Below are 11,724 nucleotides of genomic sequence, written 5' to 3'. Positions count from 1 at the left end.
AAATAAAGAGCCTCTTGATGAAAGTGAAAGAAGAGAGTGAAAAAGTTGGCTTAAAACTCAACATTCAAACAATGAAGATCATGGCATCTGGTCCCATCACTTCATGGTAAATAGGGGAAACAATGGAAACAGTGAGAGACTTTTTTTTCTTGGGCTCGAAAATCACTACAGATGGTGACTGCAGTCGTGAAATTAAAAGACGCTTGCTCCTTGGAAGAAAAGCTATGACAAACCTAGACAGCATATTAAAAAGCAGAGAAATTACTTTGCCAATAAAGGTCCAGCTAGTCAAAGCTATGGTTTTTCCAGTAGTCACGTATGCATGTAAGAGTTGGGACTATAAAGAAAGCTGAGCACCGAAGAATTGATGCTTTTGGATTGTGGTGTTGGAGAGTCCCTTGAGAGTCTCTTGGCCTGCAAAGAGATCAAACCAGTCTATCCTGAAGGTCATCAGTCCTGAATACTCATTGGAAGGACTGATGCTGAAGCTGAAACTCCAATTCTTTGGCCACCTGATGGAAAGAACTGACTCAATGGAAAAGACCCTGAGGCTGAGAAAGATTGAAGGCAGGAGGAGAAGGGGTCAACAGAGGATGAAATGGTTGGATGGCATCAATGACTCGATGGACATGAGTTTGAGCCGTCTCCTGGATTGGTGATGGATAGGGAAGCCTGGCATGCTGCAGTCCACGGGGTCACAAAGAGTCTCGGACACAACTGAGCAACCGAACTGAACTGAACTGAACCGATAGTCTTCCCAGTGGTCATGTACACTTGTGAGATCTGGATTATTAAGAAAGCAGAGTGCCAAAGAATTGATGCCTTTGAACTGGGGTGCTGGAGAAGACTCCTGAGAGTCCCTTGGACAGCAAGGAAATCAAACCAGTCAACCTTAAGGGAAATCAACCCTGAATACGCCTTGGAAGGACTGATGCTGAAGCCACAGCTCTGGTATTCTGGTCACCTGATGCGAACTCATTGGTAAAGTCCCCAGTGCTGAGAAAGATTGATGGCAGAAGGAGAAGGGGGTGTCAGAGGATGAGATTGCTGGAGGGCATTAGTGATGCAATGTACATGAACTTGGGCAAACTTCAGGAGACGGTGAGGGCCAAGGAGGCCTGGCGTGCTGCAGTCCATTGAGTGGCAAAGAACAACAACATATATATACGTATCTATCTGTATAACTGAAGTACTTTGTTTTATAACTAGGGACGTTCCTGGTGGTCCAGTGGTTAAGAATCCTCCTGCCAATGCAGGGAACATGGATTTGATCCCTGGTCCTGGAAGATCCCACACATGGCAGAGCAACTTAGCCTGTGTGCCACAACTACTGAGCTCAGACTCTCGAGCTGAAGAGCCTCAACAAGAGAAGCCACCGCAATGAGAAGCCCGCACACTGCAACCAGAGAGTAGCCCTCGCTTGTCACACTCAGAGAAAGCCCACGCAGCAGCAATGAAGCCCCAGTGCAGCCAAAAATAAACAACATTTTAAAATAATGATAAAAACAAAACTAAGAAACAATCTACATAGGCTTCACCGAACATTACAGTTTTGCCTGTTCTTAAATGCTATATAAATGAAAGCATTCTGTATCCCCTTGTCTCGCTTTGGCTCAGCTTGTCTGAGGCATTCGATATGTTTTTGGACTCAGTGAACTTGGAATTTGCACCTTGAGGATTGAGTGAACAGCATTGAAACATGTATATTATCATATGTGAAACAAATCTCCAGTCCAGGTTTGATGCATGAGACAGGGTGCTCAGGGCTGGTGCACTGGGATGACCCTGAGGGATGGGATGGGGAGGGAGGTGGGAGGGGGGTTCAGGATGGGGAACCCATGTACACCCATGGCTGATTCATGTCAATGTATGGCAAAAACCACCACAATATTGTACAGTAATTGTACACAATATTGTAAAGTAATTAGCCTCCAATTAAAATAAATAAAATAATTAATTTTTTTAAAGAATGTGGTAAGAAAGGAATTGAGTAGTTCACACGTGTTTCTGGCACAGCTGACCACCTGGAGGAACAGGAGGAGGAGGAGGAGAGGTCAGTGGGGGCAAGTTCCCCGAAGCAGGTATGAGCTTGGACATGCGTGGATCAGGACAGGCTGGCACCAGCCCATACTTGGAAACACGTGGCCCATTCCCCTCTCACCCCATGTGTTCACTGACAGCCAGCCGCTGTGACCCCCACCGCTGTCGTCTTCCGCCGGGACAGCTGGCGGGGCAGCCCTTGCCTGGATGGAGCTCTGCTAGTCGCCAGTGCAGAGGGAGGGGAAGTCCTTGCTGGTTCTTCAACTCTAATCAGGGCAATGGATGAACTTCCACATTTCATGGGTCAAAGCAAGTCACGTGGCTTCTCAGGACTGTGGTCGGGGGCGCCAGAGGGAGGGTAAGTGGTCCTGGGATGCTGGGTCAGCGCCCTCCAGAGGGCATTCAAGGCCCAGCAGGCAGGAAAGAGGGACATCACACGGGGCCTTATGAGCTTGGGTAGGTAGGACTGGAGCTCCTCTGAGTTCTGGTGAGGACAAAGCATTCTGACTTACATTTTTAAAGTGACATCTCACTGCAGGCTGGAGAAGAGACTAAAGAGTGGATGGTGGGGACCAAAAGGGACGCTGCTGCTGTGGTCCAGGCAAGTGGGGAGGGCAGGTGGGACTGTTGGACCAGGCATGGGGGTGGGGGGAGGCTGGAAGACAGTCTCAGTCCCCTTTGTCTTCCAGCTCTTCCACTGGAACTGCAGTGGCAGGTCCCTGGCTTTACCCAGCATGTCCCCGAAGGATGGATGAGGCTGGTACCTTTCACACCACCAGCCACTTGCATATCTCTGTGAAGCACCTGCCCAAGTCTCTGCCCATCTTAAAATCCAGTAATTTATCTCTTTCCTGTGTATTTCTAGGAGATATCTTTACCCAGTCTGAGTCCTTTGTTGACGTGCGTTGCAAACATCTATCCCAGTCTAGGGCTTCCTTTTCCCTCCCAATGGCATGTTTTAACTAGTCCTATTTAGCAGTATTTCTTCTAAGGACAATGCTTTCTGGGTTCTGTTTAAGACACCTGGGCTCCTGAGCCCCCACTGATACACTGGCTTTGCCATAAGCTTATTATCTTCCCTGCACATTTAGGGCTAGAATTCTCTTCTGATCGCTTTGTGTGTAGTGGGTAAGGTTGGTTGTTTTTCTACATGGAGAGCTCATGGCTCCAGCATCTTTCACTGTGGAAATAACCACAACCTTCCCCTGCCACACTGAGGGGGCCTCTGTAGATGAGGTGACCACACCTGCATTTCCAGGGTCTCCTGTCCAGCCATGGGAGGGAGACAGGAGAGCCAGTCCCCAGGGTTTGCCTCTCTTAAACTGATCAGTGTCCTGCAGTCAGGAGATACAGACGAGTTACGGTCATCCTCCAAGCAGACACGCCTCTCTCCTTTCCTGAGAAAGAGGGGATTTGGAAGGAGAGGGGAGAGGCGGCAGGTGCTGCTGCTGAGCTGAAGGGTTGCCACTCCCCACCCCAGGATTCCCAGTGCTCTCTCCTGGCCCACGGCACAGAGGCCAGGGGAGTCCAGAGGGGGCTGGAGGGGGAATGTCCCTCAAGACTACCTGCCCTCACACACAGGCTGTGTCCCCAGTACCCCCTCCCCAACCTTCCTGTTGGATGGCTGACTCTGTCCCAAGAAAGTCTGAACAGGTAAGAACCGTGTGGTAATCAACTCAAGGGCTGCCCTGAGGTCAAGGCTGAAACCTCACTCCCTGTCCATCAGTCTCCCCTGCGGCTCAGTCCTATCGTCCTGGGAGGCTCCCCAGCAGCTGGGCAGGAGACCAAATGAGTTTCAGTAGCCTGAGACTGCTGGAACAGGGAAATGTAACCCTCCTCCCATGTCAAACCCCTAAGTCAGGGCACGTCCAAAGCTGAATTCTCCTTCTCCTTTAAAGTTCAAAGACATTGAAGCTTAAGGTCTCTTCCTCCCACGGCCTCTTACATACTGGAGGCTTCTCAACCGAACAGTCCCGAGGCCACCAGGTGGCTGCCCTCCCTGCTCCTGTCACTGGTCCCGGGAGCCGCAGGACAGGCCTGGAAACACAACCCTGCCAGTCGACGTGGCAAGCCCTGCCCAGGAATGTCAGAGCTGCGCCCGGCCCTGGTGGCGGGTTCCCGGAGGCTGGATGACTCATGCAGATGTAGAGCCTGGCTCTCGGGGGGACCTTCCTACCTCAACACACCTTTGGACTTGGAGTGAACTCACCCCCAAAACGGCACCCCCATCTCAAGGCAGACTTCAGTCCTTTGCTCAGAAGTTTCCTCCAGGTGAGCCTGGCTTTCTCAAAGCTGCTGCTTCCTCTGGGGAGCATGTTCAAACCTTTCACAGCAGAGCCTTAAGCTCAGAAAATCCCCACCTGTACTGGTGAGCAAACATTCCAGCACCTGCCTCAAATCCGAGGTCTGGAAGTTGAATCAAATGAAATTGCTGTGTTTCGTAGGCTAAAAATGGTGGACTTCCCTGGTGGTCCAGTGGTTAAGAATCTACCTGCCAATGTAGGGGACACAGGTTCGATCCCTGGGTTGGGAAAGATTCCAAAGGCTTCAGAGCAACTAAGCCCATGAGCCACAACTACTGAGCCTGTGCTCTAGAGCCCATGCTCTGAAACAAGAGAAGTCACCGCAATGAGAAGCTGGCAAGCCACAATGAAGAGTAATCCCGCTCACTCACTGCATTTAGAGAAAACCCAAGTACAGCAATGAAGACCAGTGCAGCCAAAAATGGACAAATTAATTATTGGTAAGCATTTATTTATATACTTATTTGGTCTCACTGGGGCACACCAGATCTCTACTTGCAGCATATGAACTCTTAGTTACAGCATGTGGGATCCAGTTCCCTGACCACGGTTTAAACCCAGGGCCCCCTGCCGTGGGAGCACGGAGTCTTAGCCACTGGACCACCAGGGAAATCCCAATAAATTAATTTTAAAAAGTGGTCAAACATTAGCTGCTTCATGGGGTTCATCCTCACATATCCCAACTGCCATTGCAAAACAGGCAAAGAAGTCGATGAAGAAAAGCAAAGATGCAGGCGTCTGACAGCCTGGGTGAAATTCTGGCTCTGCTCTCCATTAGTTGCAGACGTTGAGCAAGTCACTGGCCTCCCCTCCTAGGACAGTTATGAAGATTCCATTAGTTACTGTAGGCCAAGTTCCTAGAACAGTGCCAGGTATGTGCTTAAGCAGGGTTAAGCTGTTGTTATTAGTGGTAACGGTATTAGTAATTAAAGGTAGGACATGGTGGTGTGGGGAAGGGTGAGCAGAGGAATAACCAGGAACCCTAATAGGCTTCCTTTACAAAGTGAGGACTTGACAGGTGCTGTAAGAAGTTACTGAGCACAGGCCTATGTGGGCAAAGAATCTAAACGAGTGGACATACGTATATGTATAACTGATTCACTTTGCTGTACCCCTGAAATTAACACAACATTGTAGACCAACTGTAATCCAATAAAAATTTTTTTAAGTAACAATTTTTTAAAAGAACTTACTAAGTATAAAACTTACACTCTGAAATTGACAAAACATTGTGGGGTAAAAGTAAAGTAGACTTAAATAAATAAACATCCCATGTTCATGGACCAGAAGACTTAATTTTTTCCCCTGGCTGGGCCAAACATTGCCACGTGTTCTTCCAAATTGACCAATCCGATACATCGCTCCTCCTAACCTAGGACAGAGGAAGCAGCGGAGACGGGCTGGGGAAACTCCTGCACGTGCACACGTGACAGGAGAGGGAGACATCTGCCCCCAAGCCCACATGCAGCGATTAATATCAGCAGTTAAACCCACACTCTGCCACTCCTTCTCCTCTTCTCCATGGCAGCATGTTTCAGAAGACTTGATGTGGACTCCCTAAATCCACAAGAATAAAAGAATTAGGAAGAAACTTAATCAAGGAAATGTAAGACTTGTACACTGAAAACTACCAAAAAATTGCAAAGAAACTAAAAAACAAAAACAACTAAATAAGTGGAAAGGTATCCTTTGCTCACAGATCTAGAAGGTTTAACATTGTTAAGATGGCAGTACTCCCCCAAACCAATCCACACGTCCCAATCAGTCCCTCTCATCATCCTCATAACCTCTTTACATGAATGGAAAAGCTGATCCTAAAATTCTATGGAATTGCAAGGAACCCTGGGCTTTCCTGGTGGCTCAGATGGTAAAGAATCCACCTGCAAGTTGGAGATCTGGGTTGGATCCCTGGGTTGGGAAGATCCCCTGGAGGGGGGCATGGCAACCCACTCCAGTGTTCTTGCCTGGAGAATCCCCATGGATGGAGGAGCCTGGAGGACTACAGTCTGTGGGGTCACAAAGAGTTGGACACGCACGACTGAGTGACTAAGCACACAAAAGAAACTCCAAATAGCCAAGACAATCTCAAAAAAGAACAAAGCTGGAAGACCTGCACTTCCAGGTTTCAAAATTTAGTACAAAGTTACAGTAATAAAAGTGGTGCGGTTTTGGCCTAAGGACAGATGTATGCTATTGTTGTTCAGTCACTAAGTTATGTACAACTCTTTGCAACCACATGGACTGAAGCACACCAGGCCTCCCTGTTCCTCACCATATCCTCACCAGGGTAGATGTACAGATCAATGAAATAGAATTCAGTTCAGTTCAGTCGCTCAGTCGTGTCTGACTCTTTGCAAGTCCATGGACTGCAGCACGTCAGGCTTTCTTGTCCATCATCAACTCCCAGAGCTTGCTCAAACTCGTATCCATCGAGTTGGTGATGCCATCCAACCATTTCATCCTCTGTCGTCCCCTTCTCTCCCTGTCTTCAATCTTTCCCAGCATCAGGGTCTTTTCCAGTGAGTCAGTTCTTCAAAACAGAATTACAGGTCCATAAGTAAACCCTAACATTGATGGTCAATTGCTTTTGACAAGAGCATCAAGACCAGTCAATGGGGATAAAATGGTCTCTATAACAAATGGTGTTGGGACAACTGGTTGCTGCTGCTGCTAAGTTGCTTCAGTGGTGTCTGACTCTGTGCGACCCCATAGACGGCAGCCCACCAGGCTCCCCTGTCCCTGGGATTCTCCAGGAAAGAACATTGGAGTGGGTTGCCATTTCCTTCTCCAATGCATGAAAGTGAAAAGTGAAAGTGAAGTCACTCAGTCGTGTCCGACTCTTAGTGACCCCATGGACTGCAGCCCACGAGGCTCCTCCGTCCGTGGGATTTTCCAGGCAAGAGTACTGGAGTGGGGTGTCATTGCCTTCCCCGGGACAACTGGTTATACACATGCAAAAGAATGAAGGTGGATCCTCACCTCATACCATAAACAAAAAATTAACCCAAAGTAGGACTTCCCTACATGGACCGTGAACTTCCAGATGTTCAAGCTGGTTTTAGAAAAGGCAGAGGAACCAGAGATCAAATTGCCAACATCCACTGGATCATCAAAAAAGCAAGAGAGTTCCAGAAAAACATCTATTTCTGCTTTATGGACTATGCCAAAGCCTTTGACTGTGTGGATCACAATAAACTGTGGAAAATTCTGAAAGAGATGGGAATACCAGACCACCTGACCTGCCTCTTGAGAAACCTATATGCAGGTCAGGAAGCAACAGTTAGAACTGGACATGGACCAACAGACTGGTTCCAAGCAGGAAAAGGAGTATGTCAAGGCTGTATATTGTCACCCTGCTTATTTAACTTCTATGCAGAATACATCATGAGAAACACTGGGCTGGAAGAAGCACAAGCTGGAATCAAGATTGCCGGGAGAAATATCAATAAACTGAGATATGCAGATGACACCACCCTTATGGCAGAAAGTGAAGAGGAATTAAAAAGCCTCTTGATGAAAGTGAAAGAGGAGAGTGAACAAGTTGGCTTAAAGCTGAACACTCAGAAAACTAAGATTATGGAATCTGGGCCCATCACTTCATGGGAAATAGATGGGGAAACAGTGGAAATAGTGTCAGACTTTATTTTTTTGGGCTCCAAAATCACTGCAGATGGTGACTGCAGCCTTGAAATTAAAAGACGCTTAATCCTTGGAAGGAAAGCTATGATCAACCTAGACAGCACATTAAAAAGCAAACAAAGGTCCATCTAGTCAAGGATATGGTTTTTCCAGTGGTCATGTATGGATATGAGAGCTGGACTATGAAGAAAGCTGAGCGCCGAAAAATTGATGCTTTTGAACTGTGGTGTTGGAGAAGACTCTTGAGAGTCCCTTGGACTGTCAGGAGATCCAACCAGTCCATCCTAAAGGAGATCAGTCCTGGGTGTTCATTGGAAGGACTGATGCTGAAACTGAAACTCCAGTACTTTGGCCACCTGATGTGAAGAGTTGACTCATTGAAAAAGACCCTGATGCTAGGAGGGATTGGGGGCAGGAGGAGAAGGGGACGACAGAGGATGAGATGGCCGGATGGCATCACCGACTTAATGGACATGAGTTTGAGTAAACTCCGGGAGTTGGTGATGGACAGGGAGGCCTGGTGTGCTGCTATTCATGGGGTCACAAAGAGTTGGACACGACTGAGTGACTGAACTGAACTGAACTGAACTGAAATGAGGACTTCCCTGGTGGCTCAGTGGTAAAGAATCTGCCTGCCAATGCATGAGACATGGGTTTGATCACTGATCAGGAAGATCCCACATGCCGCAGAGCAACCAAGTCCGTGGGTCATAACTGTTGACTATGCTCTAGAGCCGGAGCTCCACAACAAGAGAAGCACCTCAGTTAGAATCCCGCACAGTGCCACTAGAGAGTAGCCCCTGCTTGTGGCAACTAGAGAAAAGTTTGCACAGCAACGAAGAACCAGCACATTTATAAATAAATTAACTAATAATTTGAAAATTAACTCAAAGTAGATAAAAATCTGAACATCATAATTAAACCCATAAAATTCATCAAAGACAACACAGTAGATCTTCATGACCTTGGATTTAGGCAGTGGTTTCTTAGATATGACAACAAAAACGCAACGCACAAAAGAAGAAAAAGTAGGTAAACTGGAGTTCATCAAAACTGAACACTTTTGTGCATCAAAAAACACTATCAATAAAGTGAAAAGATTCCTCACAGAATGGGATAAAATATTTGCAAATTACATATCTGATAAAGGGTCCAGTATCCAGAATATTAAAAGAGCTATTACAAGTCAACCACAAAATGTCAAGCAACCCAATTAAAAATGGGCAAACGATCTGAATAGACATTTTCCCAAAGAAGATATACAAATGACCAACAAGCACATGAAACATGCTTCATGTCACTTGTCATCAGGCAATGGCAAATCAAAACCACAACCAGATACCACTTCACACGCCCTAGGATGGCTTTGATCAAAACAAGGAATGATGACAGGTGTTGGTGAGTGCGTGAACAAATTGGAACGCTCCTACATTGCTGATGGGAGTGTAACGTCGTGCAGTTGTGTGGAAAACAGGCAGTTTCTCAAAGGTTAACCGTAGAATTATCATATAACCAAGCAACTCTATTTTTAGCTGTCTATCCAAGAGAAATGTAAACATATGTCCACACGAAAACGTATCCATGAGTATTCATAGCAACATTAATCATACTAACCAAAAGGTGGAAACAATATAAATGTCCATCAACTGACAAAGGAGTAAACAAAATATGAGATAGCCGTACAACAGCATTTTATTGGACAATAAAAAGAAAAGTACTGATACGTACAACAACATGGATGTACCTTGAAAAAATGCTAAGTGAAGGAAGCCAGTCACAAGAGACCACATGCTATATGATTCCATTTATATGAAATGTCCAGAACAGGCAAATCTAGAGAGACAGAAAGTAGATTAGAGTTTACCAGTGGCTGGAGGGTATGGAAAGGGTCTGGAAAGTTTGGTGTAGGAGTGATAGCTAAGAGACTAGGGTTTCTATGGTGATGAGAATATTCTAAATTGACTCTGGTGATGGCTGCACTTTTCTGTGAATATACTAAAAGTCATTGGATTGTACACTTTAAATAGGTGAGTTGTAGAGTATGTGAATTGTATCAATAAAACCGTTGGGATTTCCTGGTGGTCCAATGGTTAAGACTCAAGGCTCCCAATGCAAAGGCCCTGGGTTCAACCCTGGTCTGGAAATTAGATCCCACATGCTGCAACTAAGATCTGGCACAGCCAAATCAATAAATTTTAAAAATCAAACTGTTGCAAATATAAAAAGTTGTTGGCATAAGAAAGAACCTTTTTTTTTTTTTTTAAGCTGTGCTGGGTCTTCATTGCTGCTTGTGGGCTTTATCTAGTTGCAATGTGCAGGCTTCTCATTGTGGTGGGAAAGAGCATTTATTTTTACTGTTAAAATAGATATGGTCTAAAGTTCATAAATCAAGAAATACAGGATGTTGTCTACATAATGGCAATGAATACCATTTGAAAATGTGTAAGACTCTAAGAGAGAGATATACATACAGAGAGAAGTGTAAAGCAAATGTAATACAAATTTAACATTTGGAAAATCTGGATGAGGGGGCATCTGGAAATTCTTTGTACTATTTTGTCACTTTTCTGAGAGTCTAAAATTATGTTGAGGACTTCCCTGATGGTCCAGTTGTTCTGACTCGGCACTTACCCTATTGAGAGCTCAGGTTTAATCTCTGGGTTGGGAACTAAGATCCTACAAGCCGTGCAGTGTGACCAAATAAAATAAAATGATATCCAAATTTTTTTTTTAATTTTAGTGCTTGCATTTTAAAACAACACAAACTTATTGCCTCTCACAATCCTGGAGGACTCACTCCCTCTGAGGGCTCTGGCAGAGGGTCCCCCCTGTCTCTTTCAGCTCTTGCCAGTTGCCCATGTTCTTGTCTTGTGCCCAGATGACTCCAGCCTGTGCCTCTGTCTTCACGTGGCTGTCTCCCCTCCGTGAGTCTGTGGCCACATTTCCCTCTTATGAGGACATCAGTCATATTGGATTTAGAACTCCCTTCTTTGTCCAGTATGACTTCATCTTGAGTTGATCACATCCTCAAAGATCCCATTTCCAGATACCTCACACTCTCTTAGTAAAAGTTTAACATCTGGGAATCTGTGAAAATCTGGGAATTCTCACACTATTCTTGCCACTTTTGTGGTGATCTGAAATTATGCCAAGAGAAAATGATTTGAGCATAATCAAAAACTCCCCAGTGGAAACCCTCTCAAGTGCCCCAGGTCATCAAGGCTGAAGTCAGAACCCAGGTCTGGACCCAGCCACCCCTCTCACCCTCTGGGCGCTCCTGTTCCTTCTCTGGCGGCACTGACCTTCTCTGGATCCCCTGCTTCTGGCCTTTGCCCTGATCGACTTGAGCCAGGGACATCCTTCCCAGGAACAAGGTGTGATTCTTAAGCTCCCTGCTCAAGGGTCACCTGTCCAGAGAGCCTGTTGACCACCTGATCTGGGATTCCCATTCCGTCTCTCTCCATTTCTCTCTCTCACTTTGTCATTCTTCGTATCAGTCTCATTAGTGGACGTTTCTTACAAAATGATGTCTGTGGAGCCTGCTCCCCTAGAACAGCAACCGCGCAGGTGCAGAGGCCCCGTCTGCACTCCCTCTGTTTCCCCACGCAGGCCCGGGTGCAGTGCGGGCACGTGGCCGGACAGTAAACAGTTGGGTACTGGACGCAGTAACTCCATCCTCTGCCCAAGCCTGGCGGCTCCGCCCCTGACTTAGTCACTAGCGTGCAGGAGAAATTCAAGGGTC

Source organism: Muntiacus reevesi, chromosome 8 (assembly GCF_963930625.1).
Source record: "Muntiacus reevesi chromosome 8, mMunRee1.1, whole genome shotgun sequence".
NCBI lineage: Eukaryota > Metazoa > Chordata > Mammalia > Artiodactyla > Cervidae > Muntiacus > Muntiacus reevesi.
Note: the sequence above shows the minus strand (reverse complement) of the source record.